Source organism: Pleurodeles waltl, chromosome 12 (genome assembly GCF_031143425.1).
Source record: "Pleurodeles waltl isolate 20211129_DDA chromosome 12, aPleWal1.hap1.20221129, whole genome shotgun sequence".
Lineage (NCBI taxonomy): Eukaryota > Metazoa > Chordata > Amphibia > Caudata > Salamandridae > Pleurodeles > Pleurodeles waltl.
In genome coordinates, this window is record NC_090451.1 from 702,977,776 (window position 1) to 702,992,174 (window position 14,399).

General features: G+C 50.9%; 1 protein-coding gene across 6 annotated transcripts in view; it reads right to left on the reverse strand.

Annotated features, from left to right (window-relative positions):
• NYAP1 (neuronal tyrosine phosphorylated phosphoinositide-3-kinase adaptor 1) overlaps positions 1–14,399 on the reverse strand; it is a 331,064-nt gene that overhangs the window by 208,591 nt on the left and 108,074 nt on the right. The gene's annotated exons all lie outside the window — the stretch shown is intronic.

The window sequence follows — 14,399 nt, forward strand, 5'->3', positions numbered from 1 at the left end:
GGCTCCCACCTCCCATCACATGGTCACTCATCTCTAGCAGACAGAGGCTCCCATCTCCAGCCAGGGTCACTCAACCCTAGCAGACACAGGTTCCTACCTCCCAGCCCAAGGTCACTCATACCTAGCAGACACAGACTTCCACCTCCCAGCCAGGTCACTCATCCCTAGCAGACAGAGGCTCCCATCTCACAGCCACTGTCACTCATCCCTAGCAGACACAGGCACCCACCTCCCAACTCGAGATTAAGAAACAGGGGCATTCTCTTTGATGCTCCTAAGAGGGCAAAATATTTCCTCACAAAAGATTAACAAAAACACACTACCATGCCAGAAGATCATGCACAGAGCTGTCTTTTTTGTGATCATAGCACTGCCTAGCCATGGTTCGCCTTATGAGGTAGGGACAGGAGGATTAGTGCTGGGTGGTGAGTGGAGAGGGAGAGAGGCTGTGCATGGGAGGAGGGCACGGGGAGAATGCTGGGGAGGGCGCTGCATGGAGTAGCTGGACTGGAAAACGAAATCTGGCAAATATTGGTATGGCAGCCTGACATGGCACACAGCAAGTGAGCACACACTGGAGGCCAGCCCTAGTGTTATGGCAGCCTGACATGGCACACAGCAAGCGAGCACACACTGGAGGCCAGCCCTGGCAGATATTGTTATGGCAGCCTGACATGGCACACAGCAAGCGAGCACAGACACTAGAGGCCAGCCCTGGCAGATATTGTTATGGCAGCCTGACATGGCACGCAGCAAGCGAGCACAGACTCTAGAGGCCAGCCCTGGCAGATATCATTATGGCAGCCTGACATGGCACACAGCAAGCGAGCACACACTGGAGGCCAGCCCTAGTGTTATGGCAGCCTGACATGGCACACAGCAAGTGAGCACACACTGGAGGCCAGCCCTGGCAGATATTGTTATGGCAGCCTGACATGGCACACAGCAAGCGAGCACAGACACTAGAGGCCAGCCCTAGCAGATATTGTTATGGCAGCCTGACATGGCACGCAGCAAGCAAGCACAGACACTAGAGGCCAGCCCTGGCAGATATCGTTATGGCAGCCTGACATGGCACACAGCAAGCGAGCGCACACTGGAGGCCAGCCCTAGTGTTGTGGCAGCCTGACATGGCACACAGCAAGCGAGCACACACTGGAGGCCAGCCCTGGCAAATATTGTTATGGCAGCCTGACATGGCACACAGCAAGCTAGCACACACTGGAGGCTAGCCCTAGTGTTATGGCAGCCTGACATGGCACACAGCAAGCGAGCACACACTAGAGGCCATCGCTGGCAGATATTGTTATGGCAGCCTGACATGGCACACAGCAAGCGAGCACACACTGGAGGCCAGCCCTAGTGTTATGGCAGCCTGACATGGCACACAGCAAGCGAGCACACACTGGAGGCCAGCCCTGGCAGATATTGTTATGGCAGCCTGACATGGCACACAGCAAGCGAGCACAGACACTAGAGGCCAGCCCTGGCAGATATTGTTATGGCAGCCTGACATGGCACACAGCAAGCAAGCACAGACACTAGAGGCCAGCCCTGGCAGATATTGTTATGGCAGCCTGACATGGCACACAACAAGCGAGCACACACAGGAGGTCAGCGCTTTTGTTATGGCAGCCTGACATGGCAAACAGCAAGCAAGCACACACTGGAGGCCAGCCCTGGCAGATATTGTTATGGCAGCCTGCCATGGCACACAGCAAACGAGCACACACTGTAGGCTAATTCTAGTGTTATGGCAGCCTGACATGGCACACAGCAAGGGAGCACACACTGGAGGCCAGCCCTGGCAGATATTGTTATGGCAGCCTGACATGGCACACAGCAAGCGAGCACAGACACTAGAGGCCAGCCCTGGCAGATATTGTTATGGCAGCCTGACATGGCACGCAGCAAGCGAGCACAGACTCTAGAGGCCAGCCCTGGCAGATATTGTTATGGCAGCCTGACATGGCACGCAGCAAGCGAGCACACACTGGAGGCCAGCCCTAGTGTTATGGCAGCCTGACATGGCACACAGCAAGTGAGCACACACTGGAGGCCAGCCCTGGCAGATATTGTTATGGCAGCCTGACATGGCACACAGCAAGCGAGCACAGACACTAGAGGATAGCCCTAGCAGATATTGTTATGGCAGCCTGACATGGCACGCAGCAAGCAAGCACAGACACTAGAGGCCAGCCCTGGCAGATATCGTTATGGCAGCCTGACATGGCACACAGCAAGAGAGCGCACACTGGAGGCCAGCCCTAGTGTTGTGGCAGCCTGACATGGCACACAGCAAGCGAGCACACACTGGAGGCCAGCCCTGGCAAATATTGTTATGGCAGCCTGACATGGCACACAGCAAGCTAGCACACACTGGAGGCTAGCCCTAGTGTTATGGCAGCCTGACATGGCACACAGCAAGCGAGCACACACTAGAGGCCATCGCTGGCAGATATTGTTATGGCAGCCTGACATGGCACACAGCAAGCGAGCACACACTGGAGGCCAGCCCTAGTGTTATGGCAGCCTGACATGGCACACAGCAAGCGAGCACACACTGGAGGCCAGCCCTGGCAGATATTGTTATGGCAGCCTGACATGGCACACAGCAAGCGAGCACAGACACTAGAGGCCAGCCCTGGCAGATATTGTTATGGCAGCCTGACATGGCACGCAGCAAGCGAGCACAGACTCTAGAGGCCAGCCCTGGCAGATATCATTATGGCAGCCTGACATGGCACACAGCAAGCGAGCACACACTGGAGGCCAGCCCTAGTGTTATGGCAGCCTGACATGGCACACAGCAAGTGAGCACACACTGGAGGCCAACCCTGGCAGATATTGTTATGGCAGCCTGACATGGCACGCAGCAAGCAAGCACAGACACTAGAGGCCAGCCCTGGCAGATATCGTTATGGCAGCCTGACATGGCACACAGCAAGCGAGCGCACACTGGAGGCCAGCCCTAGTGTTGTGGCAGCCTGACATGGCACACAGCAAGCGAGCACACACTGGAGGCCAGCCCTGGCAAATATTGTTATGGCAGCCTGACATGGCACACAGCAAGCTAGCACACACTGGAGGCTAGCCCTAGTGTTATGGCAGCCTGACATGGCACACAGCAAGCGAGCACACACTAGAGGCCATCGCTGGCAGATATTGTTATGGCAGCCTGACATGGCACACAGCAAGCGAGCACACACTGGAGGCCAGCCCTAGTGTTATGGCAGCCTGACATGGCACACAGCAAGCGAGCACACACTGGAGGCCAGCCCTGGCAGATATTGTTATGGCAGCCTGACATGGCACACAGCAAGCGAGCACAGACACTAGAGGCCAGCCCTGGCAGATATTGTTATGGCAGCCTGACATGGCACACAGCAAGCAAGCACAGACACTAGAGGCCAGCCCTGGCAGATATTGTTATGGCAGCCTGACATGGCACACAACAAGCGAGCACACACAGGAGGTCAGCGCTTTTGTTATGGCAGCCTGACATGGCACACAGCAAGCGAGCACACACTGGAGGCCAGCCCTGGCAGATATTGTTATGTCAGCCTGCCATGGCACACAGCAAACGAGCACACACTGTAGGCTAATTCTAGTGTTATGGCAGCCTGACATGGCACACAGCAAGGGAGCACACACTGGAGGCCAGCCCTGGCAGATATTGTTATGGCAGCCTGACATGGCACACAGCAAGCGAGCACACACTGGAGGCTAGCCCTAGTGTTATGGCAGCCTGACATGGCACACAGCAAGCGAGCACACACTGGAGGCCAGCCCTGGCAGATATTGTTATGGCAGCCTGACATGGCACACAGCAAGCGAGCACAGACACTAGAGGCCAGCCCTGGCAGATATTGTTATGGCAGCCTGACATGGCACACAGCAAGCGAGCACACACTGGAGGCCAGCCCTGGCAGATATTGTTATGGCAGCCTGACATGGCACACAGCAAGCGAGCACAGACACTAGAGGCCAGGCCTGGCAGATAATGTTATGGGAGCCTGACATGGCACACAGCAAGCAAGCACACACTGGAGGCCAGCCCTGGCAAATATTATTATGGCAGCCTGACATGGCACACAGCAAGCGAGCACACACTGGAGGCCAGCCCTGGCAGATAATGTTATGGCAGCCTGACATGGCACACAGCAAGCGAGCCGTCACTGGAGGCCAGCCCTAGTGTTATGGAAGCCTGACATGGCACACAGCAAGCGAGCACACACTGGAGGCCAGCCCTAGTGATATGGAAGCCTGACATGGCACACAGCAAGCGAGCACACACTGGAGGCCAGCCCTGGCAGATATTGTTATGGCAGCCTGCCATGGCACACAGCAAGCGAGCACAGACACTAGAGGCCAAGCCCTGGCAGATATTGTTATGGCAGCCTGACATGGCACGCAGCAAGCGAGCACAGACTCTAGAGGCCAGCCCTGGCAGATATCGTTATGACAGCCTGACATGGCACACAGCAAGCGAGCACACACTGGAGGCCAGCCCTAGTGTTATGGCAGCCTGACATGGCACACAGCAAGTGAGCACACACTGGAGGCCAGCCCTGGCAGATATTGTTATGGCAGCCTGACATGGCACACAACAAGCGAGCACAGACACTAGAGGCCAGCCCTGGCAGATATTGTTATGGCAGCCTGACATGGCACGCAGCAAGCGAGCACAGACACTAGAGGCCAGCCCTGGTAGATATCGTTATGGCAGCCTGACATGGCACACAGCAAGTGAGCACACACTGGAGGCCAGCCCTGGCAGATATTGTTATGGCAGCCTGACATGGCACACAGCAAGCGAGCACAGACACTAGAGGCCAGCCCTGGCAGATATTGTTATGGCAGCCTGACATGGCACGCAGCAAGCGAGCACAGACACTAGAGGCCAGCCCTGGCAGATATCGTTATGGCAGCCTGACATGGCACACAGCAAGCGAGCACACACTGGAGGCCAGCCCTAGTGTTATGGCAGCCTGACATGGCACACAGCAAGCGAGCACACACTGGAGGCCAGCCCTGGCAGATATTGTTATGGCAGCCTGACATGGCACACTGCTAGCGAGCACACACTGGAGGCTAGCCCTAGTGTTATGGCAGCCTGACATGGCACACAGCAAGCGAGCACACACTGGAGGCCAGCCCTAGTGTTATGGCAGCCTGACATGGCACACAGCAAGCGAGCACACACTGGAGGCCAGCCCTGGCAGATATTGTTATGGCAGCCTGACATGGCACCCAGCAAGCGAGCACAGACACTAGAGGCCAGCCCTGGCAGATAATGTTATGGGAGCCTGACATGGCACACAGCAAGCGAGCACACACTGGAGGCCAGCCCTGGCAAATATTGTTATGGCAGCCTGACATGGCACACAGCAAGCGAGCACACACTGGAGGCCAGCCCTGGCAGAAAATGTTATGGCAGCCTGACATGGCACACAGCAAACGAGCCGTCACTGGAGGCCAGCCCTAGTGTTATGGAAGCCTGACATGGCACACAGCAAGCGAGCACACACTGGAGGCCAGCCCTAGTGATATGGAAGCCTGACATGGCACACAGCAAGCGAGCACACACTGGAGGCCAGCCCTGGCAGATATTGTTATGGCAGCCTGCCATGGCACACAGCAAGCGAGCACAGACACTAGAGGCCAGCCCTGGCAGATATTGTTATGGCAGCCTGACATGGCACGCAGCAAGCGAGCACAGACTCTAGAGGCCAGCCCTGGCAGATATCGTTATGACAGCCTGACATGGCACACAGCAAGCGAGCACACACTGGAGGCCAGCCCTAGTGTTATGGCAGCCTGACATGGCACACAGCAAGTGAGCACACACTGGAGGCCAGCCCTGGCAGATATTGTTATGGCAGCCTGACATGGCACACAACAAGCGAGCACAGACACTAGAGGCCAGCCCTGGCAGATATTGTTATGGCAGCCTGACATGGCACGCAGCAAGCGAGCACAGACACTAGAGGCCAGCCCTGGTAGATATCGTTATGGCAGCCTGACATGGCACACAGCAAGTGAGCACACACTGGAGGCCAGCCCTGGCAGATATTGTTATGGCAGCCTGACATGGCACACAGCAAGCGAGCACAGACACTAGAGGCCAGCCCTGGCAGATATTGTTATGGCAGCCTGACATGGCACGCAGCAAGCGAGCACAGACACTAGAGGCCAGCCCTGGCAGATATCGTTATGGCAGCCTGACATGGCACACAGCAAGCGAGCACACACTGGAGGCCAGCCCTAGTGTTATGGGAGCCTGACATGGCACACAGCAAGCGAGCACACACTGGAGGCCAGCCCTGGCAGATATTGTTATGGCAGCCTGACATGGCACACTGCTAGCGAGCACACACTGGAGGCTAGCCCTAGTGTTATGGCAGCCTGACATGGCACACAGCAAGCGAGCACACACTGGAGGCCAGCCCTAGTGTTATGGCAGCCTGACATGGCACACAGCAAGCGAGCACACACTGGAGGCCAGCCCTGGCAGATATTGTTATGGCAGCTTGACATGGCAGACAGCAAGCGAGCACAGACACTAGAAGCCAGCCCTGGCAGATATTGTTATGGCAGCCTGACATGGCACACAGCAAGCGAGCACAGACACTAGAGGCCAGCCCTGGCAGATATTGTTATGGCAGCCTGACATGGCACACAGCAAGCGAGCACACACTGGAGGCCAGCCCTAGTGTTATGGCAGCCTGACATGGCACACAGCAAGCGAGCACACAGTGGAGGCCAGCCCTGGCAGATATTGTTATGGCAGCCTGACATGGCACACAGCAAGCGAGCACAGACACTAGAGGCCAGCCCTGGCAGATATTGTTATGGCAGCCTGACATGGCATGCAGCAAGCGAGCAGAGACTGGAGGCCAGCCCTGGCAGATAATGTTATGGCAGCCTGACATGGCACACAGCAAGCGAGCACACACTGGAGGCCACACCTGGCAGATAATGTTATGGCAGCCTGACATGGCACACAGTAAGCGAGCACACACTGGAGGCCAGCCCTGGCAGATAATGTTATGGCAGCCTGACATGGCACACAGCAAGCGAGCACACACTGGAGGCCAGCCCTAGTGTTATGGAAGCCTGACATGGCACACAGCAAGCGAACACACACTGGAGGCCAGCCCTAGTGTTATGGAAGCCTGACATGGCACACAGCAAGCGAGCACACACTGGAGGCCAGCCCTGGCAGATATTGTTATGGCAGCCTGACATGGCACACAGCAAGCGAGCACACACTGGAGGCCAGCCTTAGTGTTATGGCAGCCTGACATGGCACACAGCAAGCGAGCACACACTGGAGGCCAGCCCTGGCAGATATTGTTATGGCAGCCTGACATGGCACACAGCAAGCGAGCACACACTGGAGGCTAGCCCTGGCAGATATTGTTATGGCAGCCTGACATGGCACACAGCAAGTGAGCACAGACACTAGAGGCCAGCCCTGGTGTTATGGCAGCCTGACATGGCACACAGCAAGCGAGCACACACTGGAGGCCAGCCCTAGTGTTATGGCAGCCTGACATGGCACACAGCAAGCGAGCACACACTGGAGGCCAGCCCTGGCAGATATTGTTATGGCAGCCTGACATGGCACACAGCAAGCGAGCACACACTGGAGGCCAGCCCTGGTGTTATGGCAGCCTGACATGGCACACAGCAAGCGAGCACACACTGGAGGCCAGCCCTGGCAGATATTGTTATGGCAGCCTGACATGGCACACAGCAAGCGAGCACAGACACTAGAGGCCAGCCCTGGTGTTATGGCAGCCTGACACGGCACACAGCAAGCGAGCACACACTGGAGGCCAGCCCTAGTGTTATGGCAGCCTGACATGGCACACAGCAAGCGAGCACACACTGGAGGGCAGCCCTGGCAGATATTGTTATGGCAGCCTGACATGGCACACAGCAAGCGAGCACAGACACTAGAGGCCAGCCCTGGTGTTATGGCAGCCTGACACGGCACACAGCAAACGAGCACACACTGGAGGGCAGCTCTCCCCTCTCCCAGGAACATTGGATAAAATGCAGTGCCAGATGGTACACCTTACAGTGCTGCTTCTGATATGTTGGCTGAAACCTAACAGGGTTTACACCAGGCACGTCTGTGGGTAACTGATGAAATGAACCAATACTTCAGACTCTGCCAAGGTTCTGTGCATATATTCTCTTTGGTATGCACATTCCGAGTGTTTGTGTTTCGGTCTTCTGGGAGCACCCAGCGTTTGCAGGGCTGGGTCAGCACACCCTCCTGCAAATTCATACAAACAACCACGTGTGAATTGTTTGCGCTGATAGCAGGTGTAACTAGCGCTCGGCTAGACAGACCCAGGCACTCCAAGTGAGCGCATGTCTTACAGCTGAGCGCAGGTGCAGTGCGGCTGTGTCACACCAGGCACACAATAGACTGCGAATCCCAGCAGCGCACGGGGCTGGGGTTGGGAGTGAGAGGAAACCCTTCAGTAGCCCCACACCTTTCAGAAGGGTCCCAATCCACTTAAGGCCAATCTATATCTGTGAGATCTGGAAAACTAAGGGGTCCCTTTTCACATTCTGCAGGGGCCCCATCATTTTACATTACGCATTGATTCCTAATGTGACCAGACTGGGTCTGTACACACTTGCAGACACATCCTGTGTCCTCATGCTTTGTGGGCGTGCCCACAATCAGCAACACCTACCCAGTTTGTGAAGGGCTGGGGCTTGTCCCCTTGAGGCACGTTCCTGGTGTAATGATAGCGACGGTAGTACAGCCTTGCAGTGCATAGAAGTCTTCTGCCTGTGTGGTCATGCTGACACACTTTGCTTCCAGTTCGCAAACCCAGTTGCATGTGTATGTCCAACTTACACACGAAAATGGCCCTATTTATGGGTCACCCGCCAGACTGTGCAGACCGTCTCACTGCAAAATACCGATTGTGACCTTAAAGCAACTTAGAGTGCATCCATTACTTACCATTGGTTGGCTTTATTGTCAATCTCCTTTGCTTGCTTCTTATTTGATAGCTTGCCTTCCTCTTCTTATTTGCTCCTTCACTGTACCATAGCCTCTTTATGGACCTCTTGACTGCCCGACTTGTATCCTTCCACTGCTCACTTTTAGGATACTATTTTTCTTTTTCATTCAGCACTCCATGAGAGTGCATGTGTTTTCTATCTCTCAACCTCGTGTGCTGCTTCTTCTGCTCAGCCCCACACCCCCTGCTGTGTTGCTCCCCACTCCTCCCACCCTGTTTGTAAAAGCACAGCAATAGGGATATTTTTGCAGGGGTAAGCCTAGAAGAACTAACTTTAAAGGGTTGATTTTGTTTTATCTCCTGCATTCCACATATTGCGTGTAAGCACAAATTTGACAAACAAAAATGTTTTATGACACCGAAGGAAGGGCCATTTGCAGCACTCACTCAGCTATCGCCTGAGGCAGAAGGTAAACTTAGCATTGAACTTCTAAACTAGGCAAATAAATGTGCTACTTGGGCTGCTACATAGGACCAAATTGCTGAATTGAGTGGAAAGTAAATTAGGCCTTGACAGGTGGTTCATTGTACATTCTGGCACTCCCTTTTCATAGGTTTGTAAGTGAAAAGCATTTGAAAATTAAACCGTGCCATCTATAAAGACGTAATCCATTGAATTCAAAGAACAAGTTTAAGATATGTATTTTCTTTTCCTCCAATATTTTGAAATGCTTTTCAAGCACCACACCGCAAATCACGTCACAAGCACTCCTAGATCACACACCCACTGCTATGTGGCAAGCACCCCAGATCTTGTGATAAGCATCCCAGATCAGGTCACATGCAACCCCAGGTCACACACTCACTGCTGTGTGACAAGCACCCCTGATCACACACCCACTGCGTGTGACATGCCCCCCAGATCATGGGACAAAACCCCAAATGACACACCCACTGCTGTGTGACAGGGACCGCCAGATACCGTGACAAGCACCCCAGATCATGTGACAAGCGTCCTCTCATCACACACCTACTGTGTGACAAGCACCCCAGATCACACACCCACTGATGTGTGACAAGCACTCCGGATCACATGACAAGTACTCCCAGATCACACACCCACTGATGTGTGACAAGCACCTCAGATCACATGACAAGTACTCCCAGATCACACACCCACTGCTGTGTGACAAGCACCCCAGATCATGTGACAAGCACCCCAAATCACAAACCCAATACTGTGTGACAAGCACCCCCAGATCACCCACCCACTGCTGTGTGACAAGCACCCCCTAATTACTTAACAAGCAACCCCAGATCACACACACACTGCTGTGTGACAAGCACCTCCTAATAACGTGACAACCACTCCAGGGCCACACACCCATCACTTGCACACGTCAGGACCTTTAATCCTCCGCTCTCCCACCACCACTCACCCACAATGGATCATTTGTTATAAAGATTGCGTGGAAACAATCAATTAGTTGTATTTGAGTACTAATCTGTAGTACGAGGTGATGAATTCCTATTTAATGAGGGAAGAATAAGTGCATTCCAAGAAGTAAGGGATAATGGTTTATCCCTCTGCATTTTATTCCAGTGTGGGAGTATGTATATTTTACAAATGAGCTGTGTAAAATAAGCATTAATTCTAAACCACTGAATATCGATAGCTAGAAATTCAGCATTGACTCTAAGACACATTACACTGAACCACAGAAACTGTATACTGATTCTAGAATACGCAGCACTGATTTCTAGAAACTCAACATTTTGTCAAGCACACTCAGGCCCTCATTACGACCCTAGCGGTCTTAAAACCACCAGGGTCGCAGTGGTGGAAGGACCACCGCCAATGTGGCGGTCTGACTGACACATTACGACCACGGCAGTAGCGCCACACTCGAACCCCCAGCACTGCCACTGTACTGCCACAGGACGGACTGGCGGTGCTGGTGGTCAAATCCACCAGGGCAGCGCTGCCCTGGGGATTACGACTCCCCTCTGCGCCATCAGTTTCATGGCAGTTGCACCACCATGAAACAGCTATCGGGACCGGGTGCAGGGGGCCTGGGGGGTGACCCTGCACTGACCATGCACTTGGCATGGGTAGTGCAGGGTTCCCCCAGGCCAGCCCCGTCACAAAGCTCATTGTCTAGCTTGCAGGCCGTGAACTTTGCGATGGGTGCTGGTGCACCCTATGCACTAGAGCTTTGCTGCTGGCTCAACTACGAGCCTGAGACAATGCTGAAGGACGTTTCCCGCTGGGCCAGCTGCTGACCCAGTGGGAAACTTGTAAAGGGGCCGACGGGGAGGCGGCCGCACTGGCTGCAACCTACCCATCGGGACTTCAGCAGACGGACTTTTCCTTCTGCCGGAGTCATAATTGAGCCCTCAGTATAGTGGGCATGGAAACAATGACCATTCTGAAGCACTGTGAATAGATGTCTAGGTACTCCAAATTAATTCCCGGGCACTGAAAATTAATACTTAATACTAATATTTAAACACTCAATTCTTGTACAGTCAACACCGACGCTAAGGTAACGCACATTCATATGAATACCATAATTATTTAAACCTTTAATACTCAGATCACTTTCTAAGAACAAATACATTCTAAGGCACTTAACATTGGTTGTTGAAATTCCGCCATTAATGCTGAGGATCTTGACATTGAGTCTAAGGCACTCATCATTGAAGTTAAGAAACTTAATCTTGGATCTTAGAACCTCAGCCTCGATTCTAAGGTCCTCAAAATTGGATTTCAAAAGCTCAGCATTAATTCTGAACAATTTAAATAAATTCTCAACATTCAGTACCACATTTTAATTCATCAGCTTAATTGTTAAAAATTCAGTATTTCCTCTTAGACTTTCACTGGTCATTCCTAGGAAAACTATGTAAAAGTCTAAGAACTCACTATTGATCTCTCACTAGTGAGCATTATTTTGTATACACTCTGCAGTGGTTCTTAGTATGCAAAACAAGATAATGCACTTTATTTGTTGCATTTATGTGTTATTTTCTATCCAGTGGTATATATATATATATATATATATATATATATATATATATATATATATATATATTTGATTGTTCAGATGCCAATAAGAACATTCTAGTCATTGATCTCTAAACACACAGCATTTTTTATCTTTGCTGCTTCAGTTGACTACTAAAAACAAAATAATAGTTCTTGAAAACTCATCATTCCATTTTGTAAGCTTATCACTTCCTACAAACTTAACAGTGGATATTAAAAAGTCAATTTCAGAATTGTTAACGCAGCATTAATTCTTAAAACCCCTCTATTGATTTGTTGAAATGTAATGGGAATTAGTAGACAGTAAAAACAAGTTGCAACAATTTCTTAGTCAATTTTAAAAACTAAACACAAATTCCTAAACACTTTGCTTTGACAACCCACTGCCACTCTGCTCAGAATTATTGTGTAAACTCACCATTTATTCCTAAAACTTACATTTTCATTCTTAAAATTCTAAGCAACATAATTTTCTGAAGACTTAATAGCAGTTCCTAAAAATGTATGATTAGGTTTTAAAACGTGACATGAATTCTAAATTCTGGCTGGTATGGTCTGTCAAAAAGTAAATCCTGGATGTGGCAAATTCCACATAATTTCTAAATCCTGAACCCTGTTCAAGAAGCCTAGAAGTTAACACGAAAACACTCAGTGGCTATTCCTAGACACATAATATCTGTTCGTCTGTACTCAGCTGCAAATCTTAGAAGCTGAAGATTAACTCTTTGATACTCAAGAACACTTCTTATATACCCAGTGTCATTGTTTAGGTACTAAAAGAACAATTCTCAGACAGCCAAGGAAGTTTCTATACACTGCACTCCAATTCCTTGACAAGAAAGGGCAGTGAATGCATAAAAATCGACTATTCATTCCTAGTTATTCATCATTGGTTGCCACATATTCCACATGAGTTCCTACACACTTGGCGTCAAATTTTAGTGACTTGATGAAATTTCAAAAGGGTGCTGGTTCCTAGACTCAGAAGATCACTTCCTAAAATCCGCACAACATTTTTAGAAAACACAACATTGACTCGCAGGATTTACAGTTTGATCCACGGTCACTTTCGTGTGAGGTCCTAAGTAAAAAAAACTATACAAAGTACTTCATTTACAAAGTAAAACACGTTAGGTAAAAGCGTACACACTGAGTAAACAAAGCATTGGCAAAGCTAATAGATCTTCCCTTTAAAAGCAAAGTTGTTGGCTTTGCTAGTGCTTGTTTGCATTTGTAAAAGGTATTTCCAGAATGACTGGCAGTGCATGGTGATGAAGGCATCACATGCAGAAACTTGGGCAGCCACCTTACAATGGGTTTTCTAATAAAGGAAAGCCATTACAAAATGGTGGATGATTCGTGTGTATGAGTCTTGGGGCACCAGCAGGTATTCTGTCTCTTTTAATTTACCATTCCAACATTGCCAATGACCATTACCTACCAGTAATTTAAAAAGATAACATTAGGTTTGCAGAAATGTAAATAAAAAGAAGAAAGTGGACTGTTAACATTTTCTAACTGTTGGGGTACCGGGGGGGAGAGGGCGGGGGGCTGGCGGGAGGAGGGAATGTGAAAACAGGGACCAGGATGGGGTAGCATTGGACATCCGCATGGAGGGCAGCTCATTGAGAAAACATGAGGGCACATGATATGTGTCCATATTAAATAATGAAGCAAACAAAACACAGAGAGTAGTGGAGGAGCATTGGAGAAGTGGTCAAATCAGATGGAAGTGCGAGCAGTGAGGATGTGGATAAAATGGGGAAAGGAGTGGACAGGGTAGAGACAACTGTTCCCACAGAGTGCAGAAAGATAGTGTCCCCTCATTTGAGAAGCAGAAGGATGGACTTCAACCAATCAAAAGCAGTGCAATGCAGCCATGCTCCAAAGGTGGGATAAGATTGGAGATAGACAAGAAAGCCTTCCAATAATGAAGGGGCCGGCCCAAAACCCACTCTATGTACTGTATTGTAGATAATAGGTCTGTACCTGTCTTTAGACTAGATGTAAAAAGGAGTACAAGACATTGGGCCTGATTTAGAGTTTGGCTGATGGTTTACTCCGTCACACACGTGATAGATATCCCGTCTGCTGTATTTCGATTTCCATAGGCTATAATGGGATAGTAATATGGCTGACGGGATATCCATCACGTTTGTGACGGAGTAACCCCCTCTACCAAGATCTAAATCAGGCCTATTATCTTTTTTACATTGCTGCTTTTAGGCTGCCTCGTGACAGACATCTGCGGTAGGCATGCATGCATCATGAATGTATAGAGAATGCCAAATTGTAAATGCAGAAGGTTCATTTTCGCACACTTTTCTCGCTACGCACTTTTCTTTCCACACACT